This window comes from Bombina bombina, chromosome 4 (assembly GCF_027579735.1).
Source record: "Bombina bombina isolate aBomBom1 chromosome 4, aBomBom1.pri, whole genome shotgun sequence".
Classification (NCBI taxonomy): domain Eukaryota; kingdom Metazoa; phylum Chordata; class Amphibia; order Anura; family Bombinatoridae; genus Bombina; species Bombina bombina.
The window spans coordinates 816659348-816674249 of NC_069502.1; the positions used below are offsets into that span (position 1 = coordinate 816659348).

Genomic DNA, 14902 nt, shown 5'->3' on the forward strand with positions numbered 1-14902 from the left:
CCTAATTTTATTCTTTATTAGAACTAACAGGCCACAGTGATGAAAATCTAGACACAGGATCACATGGAGACCTTGTACAGAATATTCAGCCATTAGATGTCTGTACAGGTGAGTGATCTATGGTATAAGCTTCACAGTTCGAAAACTCAGATTCTGAAATTATTTCAACCTATAAATAACTATCGGCTTGATTACGAGTTTTGCGTTATGAGTGAAAAAGCAGCGTTATGGCTCATAACGCTGCTTTTTCACCTACCGCTGCTATTACGAGTCTTGTCTAAATAGCTGTACCGCACACCTTTTTGGCCGTAACGCAAATTAACTAACGCACCTTTCAAAAAGTCCTTTTTCAATGGGACTTCCATAACGCCAGTATTACGAGTTTTGCCTGGGAGGCCAAAAAGTGAGCGGTACAGCCTATACCTCGTACCGCGATCTAAAGTCAGTAGTTATGAGTTTTACGTTACAAAGCTGTAGCATAGAACTCATAACTAAAGTGTTAAAAAGTACACTAACAGGGGCGGAGCTTGGCCACGCTAGCTGATGGCCGCACACTGATTGAGCTCTGAAGCCTCAAAACTCTTATGACAGGGATTAAGTAACCCACAGCTTGTTGGAACCAGGATAAAACTTTCTAATGCGCTTCTGAACGAATTGAGCATCTAACCTCGCCGTTTGGACTTGCCAGACTGAACTGGGTGCTTAATATCTATACTGCGCAGTGAGGCCTGTACCGGAACAAGGTGAGCCACGCTTGGGAAAACGGCAGCAATATAATCACTGGGACTGAGGATCTGTTATAACGGATATCAAACACGACTACTTGCTGAAGGGTCGTTTGGCCAGGATTATATAGCACCAGCAGAGAAGCGGTTCAGGTGGCTTTGTAGTGGACCGCTACTTTGGGCCGTGATCAACTTAGGTCGCAGCAAGTGCTCGAGCAGACTTCTTACCAGCGCCAAAGCAGTTTTCTGCAGACGGACGGTGGTACTCATAGGCGCCGGAGAAGAGGGTGAGTCATACAGCGCTTAAGGTGCACGGACCTTGCAGTACTGTTGCAGCCTCCTTTTGGTTTGTTTAAAATCTTAAAAGGGAAACCAAAACAAAAAAGAAGTTTTAAATCAATCTCTATGACTGGTTAATGGGGGCTGGCGAATTCTTATAAAGGACTCAGAGTAGATAAGTGTAGTATAGACTTTGTACTGCAGTACTATAAAATACACAGATAATAAAGGGAAGCCAAGTAGGCTTATCCTGTTTGTTGGAGGAGAAGACCCTCTTTATGCCCCTTTGCAGCAACGATTTGGAAAGCAAAGTACACAACAGTTTTGGACAGCGGCTACCTATTGCCACACAGATATTGGAGCTGCAATCACCATATTTGAGAGGTATAGGGAGGTATTTCCTGACAGCTCACATCGCTTATTGTTTGGGGATGTCTAGCAGACGGATAGCAAAGCCAATTAAGGGCTCCCAATCCACCAACATGGAGAGCTATCTAATTTCAGCTGAAACAGTCCCCTGCGCAAATAGAGATTCCTCTGAATCTAGCAGACAAACAACCGCCGCACAGACACTTAATTCAGAACCCTCGCAACCTGGCTACGTCCCTAAAGATGATATTAAGCATTTATCTTCTAAAAAATTATATAAAAGAGGCTATGATAGATGTTAAACTCATGTTTGGAGAATTAAAAAAGGACATAGCTGCAGTAGATCACAGGGTCTCTCAGGTGGAGGAAATGCAAGAAACTATACGCTCAGACCTTCAACATCAGGCTAACTGTATACAATCTCAAGACGCAACAGTCCAGAACCTGACTAACAGAATTGAGGATTTAGAAAATAGGAGCAGGCGGAACAACCTGCGGCTTCGAGGAGTGCCTGAAACAGTAAACCCGCCTGAAATAGGTCAATACATCCAAGAGTTATTTAAATTTCTCAAAAATGCCCCTAATGCAGCTGAGATCCAAGTGGAAAGAGCCCATCGGGCGCTCAGGCCTAGACCACCAGCTAGAGCCCCACCTAGGGACATCATTATCAAGCTCTTATCATACAAAGATAAGGAGGACATCCTCCGGCACTCCAGGAACAAGCACCCCCTCCTATATGAGGGCACGGAAATTCAAGTCTTCACAGATCTATGTCCAGCGACTCTCCAGAAACAGCGAGATTTGCGCTACATTACCTCTAAGCTCAAGGAGCAGCAAATTCAATATAGATGGGGATTCCCCACCTGCATAATTGCATCCAAGGACGGCACACCAGCTATCTTCAAGACACCTGCTGATCTTCCTACTTTCAACCAAGCCTTTGGTCTGCAAATTAGGCCACCTAATATAGCAGTAGCTCCAGTACAACCAGGGCCTGAGGGGGGCCACGGTGAGGATTGGCTGCGACCTGCCTAGGCTGCAAGTCAACATGTCAGTTTGTCTAAAAGGATCATATTATTCTGCCTGGTGTACTCAGAACTACTATGGATCCTCCCACCCGAGACTTTTATCCCAGCAGTGTTCCTGGACAGATAAGTCAAAGCTTGCCTTTTCTGCTATTATCATAAGTACTGTATTGATAATTTTTCTTTCCAGGTCTCTAGCTTACGGGCCAGTCTAACCTGCTCTTGGTATTTATACCAATTAGTCCTATCAAGGAGAGTCTGTTTTAAGCAAGATGGACTGGTCTATCATCTGTCTATTTGTAATGCCTTAGCAATGAACTGTTTAGCAAATGTCGTTTGGAAATTTGTTACAGAATTCATACGCACGCACTACGTTTATAACTTTATGATGCATATTTCATGCCTAAGACCACTTTTGCCTGTGTGGATGGGGGAGGTTCATAATCGGGGATAATTTAGAAATTATAGGAATGCCATGTGCGAGTTGCTATGTATTGACATACAATACTCTAGCTCTTCCAGTCAGGTGGGATTCTTACCTAGGGACACCTCAGGGATTTTAGGAATGCCGCTTCTGATTTTGCTTGTATTATTTGCCTGTTTTTTTTTTTCTTCTGTACACTTGGGTGGATGGGTTGGTTGTACACGGACACCTAGTAGTGCACTCGAGGCCTGCTCTCCCCTCCCTGGAGAGAGTGGATAAGGTAGGTAGGGAGGAGAGGAGATTTATCTTTCAACTATGATCACTTAAGGACTGTAGGTGCACACTGTGTGTCCCATAACATTACTTCATACCCCAATCTATCCCACAGCTTTGAAGGTAATTAAATAGATTCTTATGTGGAAAAGGAAGGGGGGGGAACAGAAAGGGAAGAAGGGGGGGGGAAGAACAGAAGGGGAGAAGAGGGGGGAGAAAAGAGGAAGGAAAAGAGTGAGGAAGGGAAGAAAGAGGGGAAAGGGAAGGAAAAGGGGGACGAGAAATGGGAAAGGAAAAAGGAAGGGAAAGGGAGGGATAAAATATAAAAAAAAAAGTACACTAACACCCATAAACTACCTATTAACCCCTAAACCGAGGCCCTCCCGCATCACAAACACTAAAATAAAATTATTAACCCCTAATCTACCGCTCCTAACATCGCCGCCACTATAATAAATATATTAACCCCTAAACCTAACACCCCCTAACTGTAATATAATTAAAATAAATCTAAATAAAAATTACAATTTATACATAAATAATTCCTATTTAAAACTAAATACTTACCTATAAAATAAACCCTAAGCTAGCTACAATATAACTAATAGTTATTAACTATTTACTAGCTACCTAGTTAAAATAAATACAAATTTACCTGTAAAAAAAACCCTAACCTGCCCTACACTAACACCTAACATTACAATAAAATTAACTAAATTACATTAATTAAATACAATTAATTAAATTACAAAAAAACAAACACTAAATTACACAAAATAAAAAAGAAATTATCAAATATTTAAACTAATTACACCTAATCTAATAGCCCTATCAAAATAAAAAAGCCCCCCCAAAATAAAAAAACCCTAGCATACACTAAACTACCAATAGCCCTTAAAAGGGACTTTTGCGGGGTATTGCCCAAAAGAAACCAGCTCTTTTACCTGTAAAAAAAATAATACAAACAAAACCCACCACCCACACAAACAACCCCCCCAAATAAAATCCTATCTAAAAAAACCTAAGCTCCCCATTGCCCTGAAAAGGGCATTTGGATGGGCATTTAGCTCTTTTTCAGCCCAACCCGTAAGCTAAAAATAAAACCCACCCAATAAACCCTTAAAAAAACCTAACACTAACCCCCGAAGATCCACTTACAGTTTTTGAAGACCGGACATCCATTCTCAACGAAGCCGGGAGCAGTCTTCATCCAAGCGGCAAGAAGTGGTCCTCCAGGCGGGCAGAAGTCTTCATCCAGACGGCATTTTCTATCCTCATCCTTCCGACGCGGAGCGGCTCCATCTTCAAGACATCCGGCGCGGAGCATCCTTTTCTGTCGATGGATCTTCAAGAATGAATTCTCCTTTAAATGACATCATCCAAGATGGCGTCCCTTGAATTCAGATTGGCTGATAGAATTCTATCAGCCAATCGGAATAAAAGGTGAAAAAATACTATTGGCTGATGCAATAAGCCAATAGAAATTAGCTTCAATCCTATTGGCTGATGCATTTTTCACCTTTAATTCCGATTGGCTGATAGAATTCTATCAGCCAATCGGAATTCAAGGGACGCCATCTTGGATGACGTCATTTAAAGGAGAATTCATTCTTGAAGATCCATCGACAGAAGAGGATGCTCCGCGCCGGATGTCATGAAGATGGAAGGATGAAGATAGAAGATGCCGTCTGGATTAAGACTTCTGCCCGCCTGGAGGACCTCTTCTTGTCGTCTGGATGAAGACTTCTCCCGGCTTCGTTGAGGATTTCTTGCCGCTTGGATGAAGACTTCTCCCGGCTTTGTTGAGGATGGATGTCCGGTTTTCAAAAACTGTAAGTGGATCTTCAGGGGTTAGTGTTAGGTTTGTTTTAAGGGTTTATTGGGTGGGTTTTATTTTTAGCTTAGAGTTAGGTCTGCAAAAGAGCTAAATGTCCTTTTAAGGGCAATGCTCATCCAAATGCCCTTTTCAGGGCAATGGGGAGTTTATGTTTTTTAGATAGGATTTTATTTGGGGGGTTTGGTTGTGTGGGTGGTGGGTTTTACTGTTGGGGGGTGTTTGTATTTTTTTTTACAAGTAAAAGAGCTGATTTCTTTGGGGAAATGCCCCGCAAAAAGGTTTTAAGGGCTATTGGCAGTTTAGTTTAGGCTAGGTTTTTTTTATTTTGGGGGGGGTGGCTTTTTTTTTAATTATTTTTTTTTATATATATTTTTATTGAGGTTAATATACTGTACAGAAATTATAAAGACATATAGTATATCAGTTCAAAAACACATTTTCTGCAATTATGCCAATGAAGCAGGGTCCATGAATATTATACAAAGTTAGACAATCAGCTATTTTCCTGCAAGATGACAGATATCACAGTAATTTTAGTAATAAACAATAGAAACTGAAACCTTTTTTCAAAGAATACAAGATAATAAAATATAGAATAAACTTCTCTCAAGTTGCCCTGGGCCACTCAAGGACCCATTATGCTAAGATTATCTATAGAGAGAATGATAAACAGTAGTTTTGAATTAAAAAACTTTAACTTAATTTGTAGGTAGTAGTGAAAGTTGTGAAAACGCGGCATAGGCAAGAGAAGCCGCATAGTTAACCCTCCTAAGCTAGGAGGTATATTGTGGAGGGAGGGGAGGAGGTTATAAGTAAATATGATAGGTAGCATATACAGGGAAGGTGTAGGTCAGACCTGCACCAGGCATACATAACACATTGCGAGACAAGGCCGCACAGACCAATAAAGTTGCGGGCGTAACAACAGATTATGAGATGCAATACAAATATAATACAATAGCAATAAACAAGACATATCAGAGGGTCGGACATGTCCAAAGAATACAAAATAAGGTACTACATCCTGACTCAAGATAAACAGGTTATAATAAAACAAAGCGTAAGCCGAGACTGCCCAGAATAGTGAACCCTAAGGCTTTAAGGCGGTACAGAGAATAGGAGTTTATGCATCTCCATGTAAATGGTATAGGCAGAGGGACTGTATGTTGAGGCGCCAGTTCAGGTCCAGCCTGCATTTGGTCAGTAGTAATGCTTAAGTTGTTGGTCACGTGAAGGCGCAAAGGTGATCTCAGGGTGCACACAACTATATGGGACAGCCATAAAGACAGTGGTTAAGGGAAGACATGTTATAAAGCCGCAGAATATGAATGTAACACAACTATATGGGACTGCCTTGGGTCCAGCTATGGCCACAGGATAGCCTCTAGATGATTTTGGCTGTAGCTACACTAGTGGGGTTAGATATAAAGACAGTGGTTAAGGGAAGACGTGATAAAGCCACAGAATATGAATGTAACACAACTAGGCATAAACTAGTCAATATTTAGCCTCAGGCATGTAAACTGTAAAACAAAGCATTATTGTGTAGGTAGTGAAACAAAGGCAAAATTGCCACAGAAGCATGGGCCCTATGCCCTGCAGCAAAAAGAAAAAACATAAGGTGAAGTAGTTAGTTTAGAATCTAATGTGGCTAACATATGTGAAGATCGTTTATTAAATGGGCTCAGAACCATTTCTTAGTCCATCAGAATATCACAGGGGGCTATAGTATAATACTGCCACCCCTTAACATATATGCAGACTTATTAACCAGTGTTTTAGTGACAACAAATAGTGTACCTATAATAATGTACAGAGCAGACTCTGATAGAACTCCCCACTATGCATCTAGTGAGCTTGCAGATGTATTCCAACTGAACAGCTCGGCTTAGGCCCCTTATAAAATACATTACTCTTCAATATGCATTTAATGAACCTGCAAATATGTTCTTCCTAGGCAGCTCAGCTTAGAGCTTTTATAAAATACAATAATAATATTAGTATGTACCTTAGAATCTGTGTGATTATACTATGTAAGCAAGCTGAAAAACTAACTTTAAGTAAAGAGAGGAAACAGTCCACCCTATGCAAGATGTATAACATATTTAAGATAATAGTTCTCCAATAAAATGTGATAGCAAACACTCAGTTTACCCCACACATGTCTTGTTTAAAGAGCCAGTGTCCACACAGGGTCCTTCCAGAGTGAGCATAAAGGGTATTCCTGTATTATCCGATTTCTCTCCTGAGGCCACAAGAAACATCTTGAGCTTGTTTTATGAGCCCCACCAATGGTCGCCATGCTACTGCAGAAACTAAGTTCTGAAGGACCCAGCACAGTTGTACCTCAATGCTGCCGCAAAGATCTAAGAAGTTCCCGCATAATACCTGGTTCTTTGCCTTCTCAAACAGCCTCCGTGAAGTCAGAGACCTCTCCGTTGTCAGATATATGCCGGCAGAGTCCAAATCTGTTGCAGCGTCCTGAAATAGGCCTGCAATGGCCACCGGGTGATGACAGTCCTTCATCAATAAGGTGATGCGCCTCTGTGTTTGGGGATCTAATGTGTTACGGGATGGTAGTTGCTGGGGACCCAGAACAATGCTGTCGCAAGGCTCGTTAGTAGCGTTGTCCTCGATGATCTTGGCAGGAGTATAGGAGATAGGGAGATGAAATGCGGCCTCAATCTGAGCTATAAAATTCTCTTGGTGACGTCGCAGCGCACAACCGATTGCCTGTAGGAGGGTATGGGGCTCCATACTGAGTGTCAGAAACCACCTCCTGAGGATCCTGGACTGTAGTTCAATTGGATCTCTGTTGACTGTGGTCTGTGCCTTATTCATAAAATAGTAGCCCAGTCTGCAAGTTCCTTGGATTACGCTGAGAGCTCCACAATGTATATATAGGTCTCTAGGCTAGACCTCCCCGTGGACTCACAAAAAGAAAGTCAATGTTTGTTTAGCTGGTGCAATAAAGATTGAAATGAGGCATCACAGACTAAAGATTAAATTCCTCCTTTGTAGTAAATAAAAATCCAAAAGTAAGATACTTGGATTTCATAAGAAAGCCATAGAATAAAATATTTTGCAGGAGCTCTGTTTCTGTGCGACCTATCGCTATGGCGTCTGGCTCCGCCCCCAGGCTTTTTTATTTTGATAGGGCTATTAGATTAGGTGTAATTAGTTTAAATAGTTGATATATATATATTTTTTATTTTCTGTAATTTTGTTAATTTTATTTAATTGTAGTGTAATGTTAGGTGTTAGTGTAACTCAGGTTAGGTTTTATTTTACAGGTAAATTTGTATTTATTTTAACTAGGTAGCTGGTAAATGGTTAATAACTATTTACTAACTAGTCTACCTAGTTAAAATAAATACGAACGTAGCTGTGAAATAAAAATAACACCTAAGATAGCTACAATGTAACTATTACCTATTTTAGGTATTAATTGTAATTTTTATTTAGAATTATTTTAATTATAATAAAGTTAGGGGGTGTTAGGGTTAGACTTAGGGTTAGGTTTAGGGGTTAATATGTTTATTATAGTGGCGGCGATCTTAGGGGCGGCAGATTAGGGGTTAGTAAGTGTAATGTAGGTGTCGACGATGTCAGGGGCAGCAGATTAGGGGTGTTTAGACGTGTTTTTTATGTTAGGGTATTAGGTGTAAACATAACTTTTTCTTTCCTCATACGAATCAATGGGGCTGTGTTACGGACCTTTACGCTGCTTTTTTGCAGGTGTTAGGCTTTTTTTTAGCCGTCTCTCCCCATTGATGTCTATGGGGAAATCGTGCACAAGTATGTAAAAAAGTATGCCCTCTGTTCTCAATCACCATCTGCTTCATGTGAATAGTACACACAGACATGCCCTCAATTCTCTTCATTCTCACCCTCTGATTCATGTAAATGATACACACACATGCCCTCTCTTCCCTTCTCTCTCACCCTCTGCTTCATGTAAATGATACACACACACATGCCATCTCTTCCCTTCTCTCTCACCCTCTGCTTCATGTAAATGATATACACACATGCCCTCTCTTCCCTTCTCTCTCACCCTCTGCTTCATGTAAATGATATACACACACATGCCCTCTCTTCCCTTCTCTCTCACCCTCTGCTTCATGTAAATGATACACACACACATGCCATCTCTTCCCTTCTCTCTCACCCTCTGCTTCATGTAAATGATATACACACATGCCCTCTCTTCCCTTCTCTCTCACCCTCTGCTTCATGTAAATGATATACACACATGCCCTCTCTTCCCTTCTCTCTCTCACCCTCTGCTTCATGTAAATGGTACACACACATGCCCTCTCTTCCCTTCTCTCTCATCCTCTGCTTCATGTAAATGATACACACACATGCCCTCTCTTCCTTCTCTCTTACCCTCTGCTTCATGTAAAATGATGCACACACACATGCCCTCTCTTCTTTCTCATCCTCTGGTGCATGTGAATAGTACATACACACACCCTCTCTTCTCTCTCTCTCACCCTTTGCTTCATGAAAATACTACACACACAATCTCTATTCTATTTCACCTCTGCTTCTTATTCATAGTGCTTACACACTTCTCTCTTACCATGTACGTTATATAAATGGCACACACACATCCTCTGTTCCCTTCTCTCTTTCTTACCCTCTGCTTCATGTATATGGTACACACACACATGCCCTCTCTTCCCTTCTCTCTCACCCTCTGCTTCATGTAAATGATATACACACATGCCCTCTCTTCCCTTCTCTCTCACCCTCTGCTTCATGTAAATGGTGTACACACACATGCCCTCTCTTCCCTTCTCTCTCACCCTCTGCTTGATGTAAATGATACACACACATGCCCTCTCTTCCCTTCTCTCTCTCACCCTCTGCTTCAGGTAAATGATACACACACATGCCCTCTCTTCCGTTCTCTCTCACCCTCTGCTTCATGTAAATGGTGTACACACATGCCCTCTCTTCCCTTCTCTCTCTCACCCTCTGCTTCAGGTAAATGATACACACACATGCCCTCTCTTCTCTTCACTCTCACCCTCTGCTTCATGTAAATGATACACACACATGCCCTCTCTTCCCTTCTCTCTCTCACCCTCTGCTTCAGGTAAATGATACACACACATGCCCTCTCTTCCCTTCTCTCTCACCCTCTGCTTCATGTAAATGATACACACACACACGCCCTCTCTCTTCCCTTCTCTCTCACCCTCTGCTTCAAGAAAAATGATACACACACATGCCCTCTCTTCTCTTCTCTCTCACCTTCTGCTTCATGTAAATGATACACACACATGCCCTCTCTTCTCTTCACTCTCACCCTCTGCTTCATGTAAATGATACACACACATGCCCTCTCTTCTCTTCACTCTCACCCTCTGCTTCATGTAAATGATACACACACATGCCCTCTCATCCCTTCTCTCTCACCCTCTGCTTCATGTAAATGATACACACACATGCCCTCTCTTCCCTTCTTTCTCACCCTCTGCTTCATGTGAATGATACACACACATGCCCTCTCTTCCCTTCTCTCTCACCCTCTGCTTCATGTAAATGATACACACACATGCCCTCTCTTCCCTTCTCTCTCACCCTCTGCTTCATGTAAATGATACACACACATGCCCTCTCTTCCCTTCTCTCTCATCCTCTGCTCCATGTAAATGATACACACACATGCCCTCTCTTCCCTTCTCTCTCATCCTCTGCTCCATGTAAATGATACACACACATGCCCTCTCTTCCCTTCTCTCTCATCCTCTGCTCCATGTAAATAATACACACACATGCCCTCTCTTCCCTTCTCTCTCACCCTCTGCTTCATGTAAATAGTACACACACATGCCCTCTCTTCCTTCTCTCTCACCCTCTGCTTCATGTAAATGATACACACACACACATGCCCTCTCTTCCTTCTCTCTCACCCTCTGCTTCATGTAAATGACACACACACATGCCCTCTCTTCCTTCTCTCTTACCCTCTGCTTCATGTAAATAATACACACACATGCCCTCTCTTCCTTCTCTCTTACCCTCTGCTTCATGTAAATGATACACACACATGCCCTCTCTTCCTTCTCTCTCACCCTCTGATTCATGTAAATGATACACACACACACATGCCCTCTCTTCCTTCTCTCTCACCCTCTGCTTCATTTAAATAATACACACACATGCCCTCTCTTCCTTCTCTCTTACCCTCTGCTTCATGTAAATGATACACACACATGCCCTCTCTTCCTTCTCTCTCACCCTCTGATTCATGTAAATGATACACACACACACATGCCCTCTCTTCCTTCTCTCTCACCCTCTGCTTCATGTAAATAATACACACACATGCCCTCTCTTCCTTCTCTCTCACCCTCTGCTTCATGTAAATGATACACACACACACATGCCCTCTCTTCCTTCTCTCTCACCCTCTGCTTCATGTAAATGACACACACACATGCCCTCTCTTCCTTCTCTCTTACCCTCTGCTTCATGTAAATAATACACACACATGCCCTCTCTTCCTTCTCTCTTACCCTCTGCTTCATGTAAATGATACACACACATGCCCTCTCTTCCTTCTCTCTCACCCTCTGATTCATGTAAATGATACACACACACACATGCCCTCTCTTCCTTCTCTCTCACCCTCTGCTTCATGTAAATAATACACACACATGCCCTCTCTTCCTTCTCTCTTACCCTCTGCTTCATGTAAATGATACACACACATGCCCTCTCTTCCTTCTCTCTCACCCTCTGATTCATGTAAATGATACACACACACACATGCCCTCTCTTCCTTCTCTCTCACCCTCTGCTTCATGTAAATAATACACACACATGCCCTCTCTTCCTTCTCTCTTACCCTCTGCTTCATGTAAATGATACACACACATGCCCTCTCTTCCCTTCTCTCTCACTCTCTGCTTCATGTAAATAGTACACACACATGCCCTCTCTTCCTTCTCTCTCTCACCCTCTGCTTCATGTAAATGACACACACACACACCCTCTTGTCCCTTCTCTCTCACCCTCTGCTTCATGTAAATGATACACACACACATGCCCTCTCTTCCCTTCTCTCTCACCCTCTGCTTCATGTAAATGATACACACACATGCCCTCTCTTCCCTTCTCTCTCACCCTCTGCTTCATGTAAATGATACACACACATGCCCTCTCTTCCCTTCTCTCTTACCAGGTGCGTTATATAAAGGGCCACAATATATTATCAAAAAGAAACCCTGGATTGTTTCCGAAGTATTAGTGCAAATATGCAATGTACAGTTTAAGGTGTCTAATGCATTTAATGCGATGCAATAAAGTGCGGCAGTAAGTGACAGTTCATATAATAAAGTGCTTTGGTGCCAAGAGCATAATTATACCCAGAATACACTTATAGTCCATTATAATCCACTAGCCTTATGGCCTCTCTTACCGGACTTCTGCTTCCTTCTAATGGGCACGGGAATAAACGTATTGCCTCTCCGAGTGTTCACAGGTCTTCACTGGTGTGGCTTAGCGTCCTCATGGATCTGCTGTCATTGCTCTTTCGTCACTCTGTTCCGCCCATCCTCATCATCGGGTCATCTCCTCCAATGGCAGTAGAACACCTACTCACACCTCCCCCAGCAAGCTGTGTGTAGCGGATAAACTGGCGATGCAATAGGCAAAAGAAAATAAGCATCCGCCACAATATAGTTAAAATCCAAACTTTATTCACATCCTGGTTAAAACAAACTTTCCAAGGAAGTTGGCAGCAACATAGAACAAAAGAAAGTGGTGTGGCACTGATGGCTTACGCATTTCGGCTAAAAAGCCGTAATCATAGCCTGCAGTACCTAGTGTCACACCGGTTAATATAATTGCAAATCGCATCCTATTGGATAATAAAAATAATGATAACAACACCCACTTTCTGTGATGAAAGTTGACACTTTCAATACACACAACAATGCCATACTGAGGAACCAGAAGAAAATATATACGAAGTGCTGAGGTAAAAGACGACTTAGTGATAGGCACTCATAGGAACATCTACTTGAAACTACAGAAATATGAAGAATATGGGGCATATATAAATGACCAGAGCTATCCCGGTTCTGGTAAGCAGAATAGAGGCAGTGGAAAATAGTCAACTTTGATTGATAGAGAAGGGCAGTGCTATAGATGATAATGAACATACTGCTCATTAGCTAATAGTAGCTCATCATATAATGAGGGGGAGAGACTAACGGCTAGATTTAGAGTTTTGTCGGTAACGACCCGCGTAGCTAACGCCAGCTTTTTTCTGGCCGCACCTTTAAAATAACTCTGGTATTGAGAGTCCACAGAATGTCAGCGTTAGGCTCCAAAAAAGGAGCGTAGAGCATATTTAACGCAACTGCAACTCTCGATACCAGAGTTGCTTACGGACGCGGCCAGCCTCAAAAACGTGCTCTTGCATGATTCCCCCATAGGAAACAATGGGGCTGTTTGAGCTGAAAAAAAACCTAACACCTGCAAAAAAGCCGCGTTCAGCTCCTAACGCAGCCCCATTGTTTTCTATGGGGAAACTTTTCCTACGTCTGCACCTAACACTCTAACATGTACCCCGAGTCTAATCACCCCTAACCTTACACTTATTAACCCCTAATCTGCCGCCCCCGCTATCGCTGACCCCTGCATATTATTATTAACCCCTAATCTGCCGCTCCGTAAACCGCCGCTACTTACATTATCCCTATGTACCCCTAATCTGCTGCCCTAACATCGCCGACCCCTATATTATATTTATTAACCCCTAATCTGCCCCCCACAACGTCGCCTCCACCTGCCTACACTTATTAACCCCTAATCTGCCGACCGGACCGCACCGCTATTATTATAAAGTTATTAACCCCTAATCCGCCTCACTAACCCTATAATAAATAGTATTAACCCCTAATCTGCCCTCCCTAACATCGCCGACACCTAACTTCAATTATTAACCCCTAATCTGCCGACCGGACCGCACCGCTATTATTATAAATGTATTAACCCCTAAAGCTAAGTCTAACCCTAACCCTAACACCCCCCTAAATTAAATATAATTTTAATCTAACGAAATTAATTAACTCTTATTAAATAAATTATTCCTATTTAAAGCTAAATACTTACCTGTAAAATAAATCCTAATATAGCTACAATATAAATTATAATTATATTATAGCTATTTTAGGATTAATATTTATTTTACAGGTAACTTTGTATTTATTTTAACCAGGTACAATAGCTATTAAATAGTTAAAATAATTACAAATTAACCTGTAAAATAAATCCTAACCTAAGTTACAATTAAACCTAACACTACACTATCAATAAATTAATTAAATACAATACCTATAATTATCTACAATTAAACCTAACACTACACTATTCTGATTGGCTGATGGAATCATCCAATCAGAATCAAGTTCAACCTTAATAGAATCCTATCAGCCAATCGGAATTCGAGGGACGCCATCTTGGATGACGTCATTTAAAGGAACCGTCATTCGGCTAGTAGGCGTCGGGAGAAGAGGATTTTCCGCGTCGGATGGAAGATGATGGCTCCCGAAGAAAGAAGATTGAAGATGCCGTTGATAGAAGACTTCATCCGGATCATGGACCTCTTCAGCTCCCGCTTGGATGAAGACTTCAGCCGGATCATGGACCTCTTCAGCTCCCGCTTGGATGATGACTTCAGCCGGATCATGGACCTCTTCAACCCCCCGCTTGGGCTTGGATCAGGACATCGGAGGAGCTCTTCTGGATCGATCGGTGAACCTGGTATGGTGAAGATAAGGTAGGAAGATCTTCAGGGGCTTAGTGTTAGGTTTATTTAAGGGGGGGTTTGGGTTAGATTAGGGGTATGTGGGTGGTGGGTTGTAGTAATGTTGGGGGGGGGGTATTGTATGTTTTTTTTTTACAGGCAAAAGAGCTGAACTTCTTGGGGCATGCCCTGCAAAGG

At 42.1% G+C, this 14902-nt stretch overlaps 1 protein-coding gene across 1 annotated transcript in view; it reads left to right on the plus strand.

Annotated features, from left to right (window-relative positions):
• LOC128657097 (gastrula zinc finger protein XlCGF67.1-like) overlaps positions 1-14902 on the plus strand; it is a 62038-nt gene that overhangs the window by 4177 nt on the left and 42959 nt on the right. Inside the window, exon 2 of the mRNA XM_053711343.1 lies at positions 22-108. The gene's annotated coding sequence lies outside the window, so the exon portion shown is untranslated. The remainder of the gene's footprint in view (positions 1-21; positions 109-14902) is intronic.